Here is an 11,013-nt window from a genome sequence, read left to right as displayed (position 1 = left end):
TCCTCATTACCGACAACAGTTTTTGGTACCATATTCCTCAATATATCAATTGAGGCATTCTACACAATACTTCTTCTCCATTCCTACAGTCAGAAAAGCAATTGGAAAGAGCATTTATGTTTAAGGCTCCTTCAGACTGGAATAACTTACCTTCAAACATACGATCTTTGACATCATTTCACATGTTTAAAAATGGTTTGAGATCAATTGTACACGTTTCAGATGATGCTATACCTATATATACACAATATACAATACACTGTATATTCTATATTCTTTATTCTCTATTATTATTCTGATGTTTGTGTGTTGTCTTAGTTGTAGTGTGTCTGTTGAATTGTTAATTGTTGTTTTGTTTTTGTCTTTCCTATTACTTTAATGTCTTTGTCATTTTTTGTTTTTCATGTTTGTTTGTACTGTATGTTAGGACCCTATCGAAAACAAGGTGGTTCATCTCAAGGGGTTTATCCTTATGAATAAACTTGTATCAAATCACTTTATGTAATTAGTAAGTCCAGGTGAACCTGTTCTAATAATACTGTGTTTATTCATTTGTATTTTCAGATCACCAAGAAGCTGACGGGGCCTGCTAAGGGCACTGCACAATGGCTCACTTCAGTTGGCAACGAAGTGGGCCAAGTACTTGTCAGTGTCCTTACAGCCCATGAAGGACCTGGATTGGACCTCATGGCTGCAGGCCTGATGTAGAGTTACCGGAGGGCAGGTGTGGCTCCCCCCATTGCCTTGTATGTGGACTGTGGCTGCTGCAAGGAAGTGGGAGAGACGAAGCTGAAGATGCGCTTCAGTGGGTGGCCCAATCTCATCGTTCGGCTAGACATCTGGCACTTCATGCGGCGTCTGGCAGTAGGGTGTACCACCGACGCCCATCAGCTGTACCCCACTTTTATGGCACGCATGTCAGCGTGCATTTTTGAGTGGGATGCAGATGATGTGGCTCTGCTGAGAAGGGCCAAGAGGGAGCGGCTGACGCAGCAAAACTGGCCCGCAGTGACCGAGAGGGAGCTGGACCGCCACATCACCAAGGCTGAGCTGGCGTTGCACTGCAGGAGGAGGACCCGAGGAGCAGAGCAGGCCATTCTCCTCCTTGATCAGCTCTTAGGGGAGCTAATGAGCAGCAAGGGGAATGACGCGCTCAATGTTCCTCTGATTGACACTGTGCGGATGCAGCACATCTGGCGGACTCAGAAGCGGCATGTGGCATGCGTTCAGGACCCTGCAGGTCTGCCGCTTTACACAGAGACCGGAAGCATCACCAAGGGAGGAGTGCTGCTGAAAACCTACCGATGTGCCGGGGGCGCCACATCGCTGGAATCGTTTCACTGCCACCTGAATCAATTCATTCCAGGTTTGTGTTCATTATCCATGGTGTTAATGATTTAATATGCCTGTCTTTATGATAATTTGTTGTCAAAAATCTACAGAGAAATCTACAGATTTCTGTCACAGGTGGCTCTAACATTTAGCCTGCTATTCTTTCTTTCTCTTTCTTCCTTTCTTTCTTTCAGGGAACAGTGCCAACAGCTTGAACTTCCAGATTTACCTCCTGGAGGGGCTGAACCACTGGAACCAGGACCGCGCTGCTGCTGTTGCAACTGAACCATCTCCCCTGCACAGTTACACAGGGGAGTTGGTTCATTGCGTCAACAGCAATTTCCGCTGTGTTTGGCAGGAAACTGGTCCCTAACTTTATGCCACCTGCTAAATACACTGGTGAGGGTATTGTGATGACTGCATTTAATATATCTGGTGTCATTACATGTTCATTTACATATATAATGTTTAATTTTCTTTTGTTAATATTTTCTCAGGGTAGCTGATTGGTGTGCAGTATTTGCTGCGGCAAAATAATGAGCCACTGCAAGATATGCACACTAGTTGTGAGGAGACCTCCCAGCAGCTGGAGGAGCTGGACGTGGAAGGGCAAGGGGAAGAGGAAGGGGATGAGGGATTCGCTGAAGCGATGGGAGAAGAAGCCACAGTGGCAGGTCTGGTGGATTGTGATGAGGTCGACCACCACAGCACCTCTCCTCCCTCCAGCACCTCTCTACTCTCCAGCAGCTGGCACCCGCAAGCACCTCTCCAGTCTCCAGCCCCTCTCCACCCTCCTGCACCTCTCCAGTCTCCAGCCCCTCTCCAGCCTCCAGCCCCTCTCCACCCTCCTGCACCTCTCCAGCCTCCAGCCCCTCTCCACCCTCCTGCACCTCTCCAGTCTCCAGCCCCTCTCCAGCCTCCAGCCCCTCTCCACCCTCCTGCACCTCTCCAGCCTCCAGCCCCTCTCCACCCTCCTGCACCTCTCCAGTCTCCAGTAGAGGTCTTCACGGGTCCAAAATGATGGACCCGAACCCTAATGGACCCAGGAAATTCGTTCCGAGATCCGATTGGACCCGATAATTTTAAAAAATATATATATACCGACCCGTTTTTGCCCGAGATATTACAGACCCGACCCGGTGCACGTTCGAGAGGAGAGAGACCCGAGACCCGTCCGTTTTATGGACCCGACAAACCCGGTGATTAAAATTGCTACTAAAAATGCCGTTCTACTGCTAAAAACGTTTATCATGTCAAATACAACATATGGTAGCCTAATAAAAGGAGATCAAAATAACAGCCAAGTTTCCGACTTGCCAAGTTGTGCCGTTCTACAGTTTGTCCAGTAGATGACAGTGAGACTCCATAATGGAATCTAGCAGCTACTTGGCTACGTAGCCTGCAATAGGCTAAGTGACAAGGAAATTAAAACAAGTTTTTAGCTTATTTTTCACCTCAGTGAAGGTTTCCATCTTGCGCCTTTCCTCCGCTCCAACTCGCTGGCGCTGCTCAACGTTTTTTTCACCTTAGTTTCGCTCTTGTAATCTGATCCTAGGTCAGCCTTGTCATGTCCTCTGCCTCCTAGTCTCTCTCTCTTTGTGTGTGTGGTCTGATTACAGAGCTGGAGTCAGGTGTGCGGAGTCAGGAGCCGGCCTGCTCAAGCTGCAACTGATCACCAATCATCCCTCTACTACATAAGCCCGGCTCAAACCTCCAGACTCCGCTAGATTGTCGACTCAGTTCACGCTGTTAGTCACTTTCAAGCCATTTAGCCTGTTTGCAGTTCCGTCCTGCATTTTTGCCGTGACTCACTTTTGCCTCTGTGTTCAGACCCTGTCCTGACTCCTGCCGCCTGCTCCAGCTCTGGAAGACTCAGTCCTTCATCCAGCCTGCCCTCTCTCCAGCCAGCTGTCAAGCCCGGACTCCTCCACTCCCCAGGCCAGTTATCAAGCCCGGACTCCTCCATTCTCCAGACCAGCCTCGTCCTCCCCCTCCACAGTCTGCCCAGCCTGGCCTCCCCTTTCCTTCCTCCACGCCCCCTTACCCGACCCTCCGTTAAACCATTGTTTGAATTGTCCTGCTGCCTCCTCGTGTTGTCTCTGCCTTAAGAGTCCGCCAACCTCAAACCCGTGACAAGCCTAATCATCACACAAGTTACACAGCGCTTCCATGCGTTTCTCGTCTCGTCACGTGATCAGCGCTGATCACGGGTCTTCTCGGATCCACTTGGGTATTACACATAATGATAAACAGACCCGGGACCCGCGGTAATAGAATGGGACCCGACCCGGACCCGATTGACCATAATAAAACGTGGACCCGAACCCGTACGGGTCCCGGGTCGGGTCTCAGGTCCTAGGGTCCAGGTAGACCTGTGAAGACCTCTAGTCTCCAGCCCCTCTCCAGCCTCCAACCCCTCTCCAGCCTTCTGCACCTCTCCAGGCTGTGGATGAACACAACATCCCGGGTATGGACAGAGTGGATGCACTGGCAGAGTACCTGGTGGAGCTGCGCCATCAGACAGGCCTCACCCTCAACAACCAGCAGGCCTACACTGTAGTGAGTCTGTGGCAGAACCTGGAGGATTTTGACAAGAAGCGGGTGGTGTATGCTGCTCGATACCAGGAGAGGCTGTTGACTGGCCGCTTCAGATCACCTAAACAGCGGTCTGATTTCACCCCTGGAGTGGAGAGCACCAAGAGGCGTGTGCTGGGCTCGAAGGGCTCCCCTGCACAGTGGCCAAGCTGCTGCCGACTTATAGAGACCATCTTCGTCAGGCTATGTGACATCCACAAAAGCCCTAGAAAACAGGGAAAAGATAGTCTGTCAAGATGGTCTCTCATTCTTCAAGATTATCGAAGAATTCGGCAGCTACTGCTCTGCAACGGAGTGGTGATGGAGCAGACCACCCTTCAGCCAGTTGAGGTGAACCAGACCACCCTTATACTGTACAGTGGCACAACAAACGCCTGAAGGCTCAAGAGGTTGCTCTTCTGCTCAAAGACGTGCAGCTCCCTGAGGCGCGCCCAGTGGCAGTGGAGGCTCTGTTGCCTGCCAACGCACAGCCTGTTGTGCCTATACAACATCATCACCATCAGCTGCATTCGTACACAATGCCACCCAATACAGCAGGGCAGGCCAGAACCAGGTTCAGGCAGCCTCCAGCCACCTCCATCCAGCCTCCAGCCCCCCACATCCAGCAAGGGTCAAGAGCAGGGCCCAGGCTTATTAGTCCCAGGCCCATAGCTGCACAGCGGCAGATGTTTCCTGCAGCACCACCTGCACCTGTCGTACCAGGGATGCGGCTGTTGCTCCCCTGCCCTGTCCCTAATTCAGCCATCACCCCGTCCTCATTACCCAGCACCACCACTGCCATCAGTGAACCTACCGATGACCAATGCCAAGCTGCATCCGCTAAACGGAAATACAATCGGTCGGCCACATCGAACATGTGCAAGAAGTGTGGCCAGTTTCGCACTTCAGAAACTGGCCACAGCCAATACAAGGGAAAATATATTGCCCAAAAACTGAGACCTTGTCCAAAGAACAGTGGTTGAAGGCCATGCAGAGTGCAGCCCACGAACAAAGCCTCAACATGAAGTTTTAGCTATTTGTGTAAAGTTTGATATATGTTCACAGTTGTTGTTTTTAATGTGTCCTCATTTTCCTCTTTTGTGTGATTTCTTATTGGTTCATTGTTCTGTTAATTATTCAAGATTCATTGCCCTGATCATTATTATTATTTACAGTGGTGGAAGAAGTACTCCACCAAGGAGGGCATCGTCCTGCCAAACTACCAGAGGGTCCACATTGCTTGAGTCCTTCCACTTGCATCTGAACAGGTTCATTCCAGGTCAGTATGAATCACTATTCATCAGCAAGATTAAATATTTACAGTTTAACATTTTGTTTTACTTTTATTATTATTATTATTATCCTGGAAACAGTGACACAATGAATGTCTTTCAAGTGACCAAACACAACAAATTAACCTAACCTAAAAAGAAACCTGAATTTACACCAGGTGTGGAGAGCATGACACGTTGTGTCTCAGGATCAACAGGATCCCCTGCCCAGTGGCCAGACTGTTGTCGTCTGGTAGAGTCTATCTTTGTCAAACTCTGTGACATCCATAAGAGCCCCAACAAAAACAGGGCAATTACGCACTGACAAGATGGACTCTGATTCTCAGGGACTACAGTAAGATCAGGCAGCTGGTCCTGGGTAACGGTACGGTCATGCAGAGCACTACTCCACTCATTCAGTGGCACAACAAGCGACTGAAGAGGCAGGAATGTAGTATTCTGCTGCAAGGGGTCAACTTGCCTGCCTCTATTGCTGTTGCTCCTGCGCCTCTCCCACCTGTACAGGTACGCCCCACTGCTGCACCCCCACAGCCTGGCCCCCAACATCAGTACCACTTGCCTCAAAGTACAGCAGGACAGGCGGTGGTCAAGAGGAAGTCTGCAGCTCCGGCCCAACACCCCCGTCCTCCACAGTCTGTCCGCCCATGGTTGCCAGCTGAGAGGCAGTTGTTCCCGCAGCAGGCACCTCCACCTACCTCTGCCCGTTTTGCCTGTCGTCCCCAATCCTAGCCCTGCCACTGGCCCACTTGTGTTTTTGACCCCACAAGTCCCTGCAGCCAAACTGATTGTTCCTGCTGGCCCCCTGCCTTCCCCACCACCTGCCCGGACGGCTTACAATCGGACGGTAGATAAAAAAAAATGCAGTCAGTGCCACCAGCCCCGCAACAAGGAAACTGGCCACAGCCAGTACTATGGGTACATATACTGTCCCCAAAATGCTGGTATGCCACTTGACCGGTGGATGGAGGAGATGTGGAGGAAGAGGGAAGATAAGAAATAGATTTGTGTCTCTGTCATTCTTTGTCTCTTAGTGTGTAGATAGTGTAAATAGTTTTAAAAGAACAAAAACTGCTTGTTATATTTCAGTCTTGTTCTATTAGTTCATTGCTGTAATTATTTAATTGTCATCCCGTATAACAGATCTGGTATTTCAGAAAAATCAGCATAACAGAAATAGCATACTGTATATACTGACATATGTTGTGTGAGCCTTGCAAAGTGTGTTGATTTTGTTTTTTAGTATGTTTTTTTTAGCAAAGTAGTAGAAGAGAGAGAAAGACTATCAAAACTAGTATTTATTAATAATTTGCACTATATTATGTCAGGTTTTTTTTATTTAGAAAACAATGTCAGCTTGAAGTTTGTTCAAGTATTTTGTTTTGGTCGTGGTTGATGTGACAATTGTGTTCATGTGTTTTGAAAGTTGTGCACACTGAACGCATTTTGTGTCACAGCAATGAAAAAATTGAATGAAAAATGGAAAAACAAATGAATGAATGATTGAATGAAAAACTTTGAAAAATTATAGTGTTTACAGACAGCAGTGTGAACATTTTTTGAGAGCATAGACCGTTTGGAGAGATTTGTGTATAGCGTTCAGACAAATGATATCCTGTATGCAGCTTTGTATTTTCTGTGGAGACAATACAACTGTGATGTGTGTTTGCTCTACAACTCAACTCAGCGCCCCTTCGATAGCTCAGTTGGTAGAGCGGAGGACTGTAGAGGTTGTACAGCTGAAATCCTTAGGTCGCTGTTTCAAATCCGGCTCGAAGGAGGTTTCCTTTATGATTAAAAGTAGGTAAAAAAAAATGGAAAGTGCCAATCCTGCTCCCTGTCAAGTTCCAGACCTGGTCGTCAAGCGCGACATCTACCACTTCATGCGGCGACTGGCATCTACATCCTCCTCTGTACCCCATCTTCATGGACAAACTGTCATGCTGCATTTTCGAGTGGGACAGCGGAGACGTCGCCTTGCTGCGACGAGCCAAGAGGGAACAGCTGAAACGGGAAGGTGTCCCTGGCATCACTGAAACACTAGTGGACCAGCAGATCACCAAGGAGGAACTGGCCCTGCACTGCAGAAGGCGGACAAGAGGAGAGCAGCAGACCTTCATCATGATTGAAGGCCTTCTTCACGAGCTGATCGGGGGTACAGGGCAGAGACCTTCTCGGTGTCCCTCTCTTGGACCAGGAGAGGATGCGGCACATCTGGCAAGTCCAGAAGAGGCATGTGAAGTGCATCCAGGACGAACCAGGTGTGCTCCTGTACACTGAGACTGGCACCACCACCAAGGAGGGCATCGTCCTGCCAAACTACCAGAGGGTCCACATTGCTTGAGTCCTTCCACTTGCATCTGAACAGGTTCATTCCAGGTCAGTATGAATCACTATTCATCAGCAAGATTAAATATTTACAGTTTAACATTTTATTTTACTTTAATTATTATTATTATCCTGGAAACAGTGACACAATGAATGTCTTTCAAGTGACCAAACACAACAACTTAACCTAACCTAAAAAGAAACCTGAATTTACACCAGGTGTGGAGAGCATGACACCATTGCCTCTATGAAGCCAAACTCAATATAACTGTCTTGGTAAGTCCTCTTTTTCTTTTTGAGAAATTCAGCATTCTCTTCTCCCTGACGCTTGGCCATTTTTCCATCAGCTCTTTGTTTTTAACGTACTTACAGGACCAGGTAATTAGCCGGTTTGCTCTGCTAGCTTAGTTCTGTTAATAGTCTACTGCTGGTGTTCATGTCTACACACGCCCTTATCCTCGCAATATTTAAAAAAAAAGTTTATATCTTTATTTATATTTTTCTAAATAAATAAACTTCTAAAATAACACTTAAATTTTGTTGTCTTCTTCACAGAAATGAATTAAATTTATATCTAAAAATTCTTTCACCCTTAAAATCAAGAGGGCTTCGCGACCCCCCCCGTGAAGCTTTGGCGCCCCCTAGTGGGGGTCGGGACCCCGAGGTTGGGAGCCACTGGTATTTTGTGCAGTTTGTGGCTGAGGTTTGCTCTGTTAAAGTCCCCAAGAACAATGAGCAGGGAGTCTGGATGTTTGTGCTCCATGTTAGATATCTGGTCAGCCAGGTGTTGTAATGCCTCACTGACACAGGCCTGAGGTGGGATGTAAACAGCGGTAAACAACAGTTCATACTGAAGATGATAATATGTGCCAACTAAAAACAATGAAAAGGTATTATTAGAGTATTAGTTCAAGTTACTGTTAGTTTTGCAAAATTAGAGTTTAGACAGCTGTGTGAGCGTGAGTGCATGGGCCGTTTGGAGAGTTTTGTGTGTAGCGTTTGGAAAAACTATATATTTGTATTTTGCGTGGAAACAATGAATATGTGGTTTGTTTTGCAAAACGAATGAATGGCTCAGAAATATGTTTGATCTACAATACAACATAGTGCCCCTTCGATAGCTCAGTTGGTAGAGCGGAGGACTGTAGAGGTCGTAGAATTGAAATCCTTAGGTCGCTGGTTCAAATCCGGCTCGAAGGAGGTTTCCTTTATGATTTAAAAAAAAAAATGTTCAGTTGGTTACAAAACCAGTTACATTTCCACCAGCAAAATCATCTGGACCAGCTGGATTTGGCGCACAGGCTGGAGTTCAGACTGATCCTGACTCCAAAGTGAGTATACTGAGATTATTTAGCCTGTGTCACAAATGTTTGTCATTGAAACACACTAGAAATTAGCTGTTTGTCTCTTTCTGTCTCTCTTTCCCTTTGTTTAATACAGATACGCTTGTGACATGCGGGTGATACGCTTTCTGAGGGAGAGGACCCTGGGTACCAGCCCCACCCGCTTGGTCAGGCAGCTGAGGGACGACCACAGCAAGGAGTGGCATAAGCGCCAAGCTGCCGGTACCTTGGCGCATGCTCCAACTTTGTTGCCCGGCCAAGCCTGCTCCCTGTCAAGTTCCAGACCTGGTCGTCAAGCTCGACATCTACCACTTCATGCGGCGACTGGCATCTGGGTGTACAAAGGATGCACATCCTCTGTATCCCATCTTCATGGCCAAACTGTCATGCTGCATGCGGACAGCGGAGATGTTGCCTTGCTGCGACGAGCCAAGAGGGAACAGCTGAAACAGGAAGGTGTCCCTGGCATCACTGAAACACTAGTGGACCAGCAGATCACCAAGGAGGAACTGGCCCTACAATGCAGAAGGCGGACAAGAGGAGAGCAGCAGACCATCGTCATGATTGAAGGCCTTCTTAACGAGCTGATCGGGGGTACAGGGCAGAGACCTTCTTGGTGTCCCTCTCTTGGACCAGGAGAGGATGCAGCACATCTGGCACGTCCAGAAGAGGCATGTGAAGTGCATCCAGGACAAACCAGGTGTGCTCCTGTACACTGAGACTGGCACCACCACCGAGGAGGGCATCGTCCTGCCAAACTACCAGAGGGTCCACATCGCTTGAGTCCTCCCACTTGCATCTGAACAGGTTCATTCCAGGTCAGTATGAATCACTTATTCATCAGCAAGATTAAATATTTACAGTTTAACATTTTGTTTTACTTTTATTATTATTATTATTATTATTATTATTATTATTATTATCCTGGAAACAGTGACACAATGAATGTCTTTCAAGTGACCAAACACAACAAATTAACCTAACCTAAAAAGAAACCTGAATTTACACCAGGAGTGGAGAGCATGACACGTTGTGTCTTAGGATCAACAGGATCCCCTGCCCAGTGGCCAGACTGTTCTCGTCTGGTAGAATCTATCTTTGTCAAACTCTGTGACATCCATAAGAGCCCCAAAAAACAGGGCAATTACGCACTGACAAGATGGACTCTGATTCTCAGGGACTACAGTAAGATCAGGCAGCTGGTCCTGGGTAACGGTACGGTCATGCAGAGCACTACTCTACTCATTCAGTGGCACAACAAGCGACTGAAGAGGCAGGAATGTAGTATTCTGCTGCAAGGGGTCAACTTGCCTGCCTCTATTCCTGTTGCTCCTGCACCTCTCCCACCTGTACAGGTACGCCCCACTGCTGCACCCCCACAGCCTGGCCCCCAACATCAGTACCACTTGCCTCAAAGTACAGCAGGACAGGCGGTGGTCAAGAGGAAGTCTGCAGCTCTGGCCCAACACCCCCATCCTCCACAGGCTGTCCGCCCAAGGTTGCCAGCTCAGAGGCAGTTGTTCCCTCAGCAGGCACCTCCACCTACCTCTGCCCCTTTGCCTGCTGTCCCCAATCCTAGCCCTGCCATTGGCCCACTTGTGTTTTTGACCCCACAAGTCCCTGCAGCCAAACTGATTGCTCCTGCTGGCCCCCTGCCTTCCCCACCACCTGCCCGGAGGGCTTACAATCGGATGGTAGATAAAAATAAATGCAGTCAGTGCCACCAGCCCCGCAACAAGGAAACTGGCCACAGCCAGTACTATGGGTACATATACTGTCCCCAAAATGCTGGTATGCCACTTGACGGGGGGATGGAGGAGATGCGGAGGAAGAGGGAAGATAAGAAATAGATTGGTGTCTCTGTCATTCTTTGTCTCTTAGTGTGTAGATAGTGTAAATAGTTTTAAAAGAACAAAAACTGCTTGTTATATTTCAGTCTTGTTCTATTAGTTCATTGCTGTAATTATTTAATTGTCATCCCGTATAACAGATCTGGTATTTCAGAAAAATCAGCATAACAGAAATAGCATACTGTATATACTGACATATGTTGTGTGAGCCTTGCAAAGTGTGTTGATTTTGTTTTTTAGTATGTTTTTTTTAGCAAAGTAGTAGAAGAGAGAGAAAGACTATCAAAAGTAGTTTTT

The 11,013-nt window shown here is 47.7% G+C and overlaps 2 non-coding genes across 2 annotated transcripts; both read left to right on the top strand.

Moving 5' to 3' along the window:
* Positions 1-6,886: 6,886 nt before the first annotated feature.
* Positions 6,887-6,975, top strand: trnay-gua (transfer RNA tyrosine (anticodon GUA)). The gene is given in 2 exon segments: positions 6,887-6,923; positions 6,940-6,975. It is a non-coding gene; the product is annotated as a tRNA-Tyr (tRNA).
* Positions 6,976-8,634: 1,659 nt separating this feature from the next.
* Positions 8,635-8,723, top strand: trnay-gua (transfer RNA tyrosine (anticodon GUA)). The gene is given in 2 exon segments: positions 8,635-8,671; positions 8,688-8,723. It is a non-coding gene; the product is annotated as a tRNA-Tyr (tRNA).
* Positions 8,724-11,013: the final 2,290 nt, after the last annotated feature.

The sequence above is a fragment of the Centroberyx affinis genome, unplaced genomic scaffold (assembly GCF_046629955.1).
Source record: "Centroberyx affinis isolate AG114_WGS23_722 - 3 ecotype Tasmania unplaced genomic scaffold, CSIRO-AGI_Caff_v1 ptg001029l_1, whole genome shotgun sequence".
Classification (NCBI taxonomy): domain Eukaryota; kingdom Metazoa; phylum Chordata; class Actinopteri; order Beryciformes; family Berycidae; genus Centroberyx; species Centroberyx affinis.
This window is presented reverse-complemented; position numbering and strand designations above follow the sequence as displayed.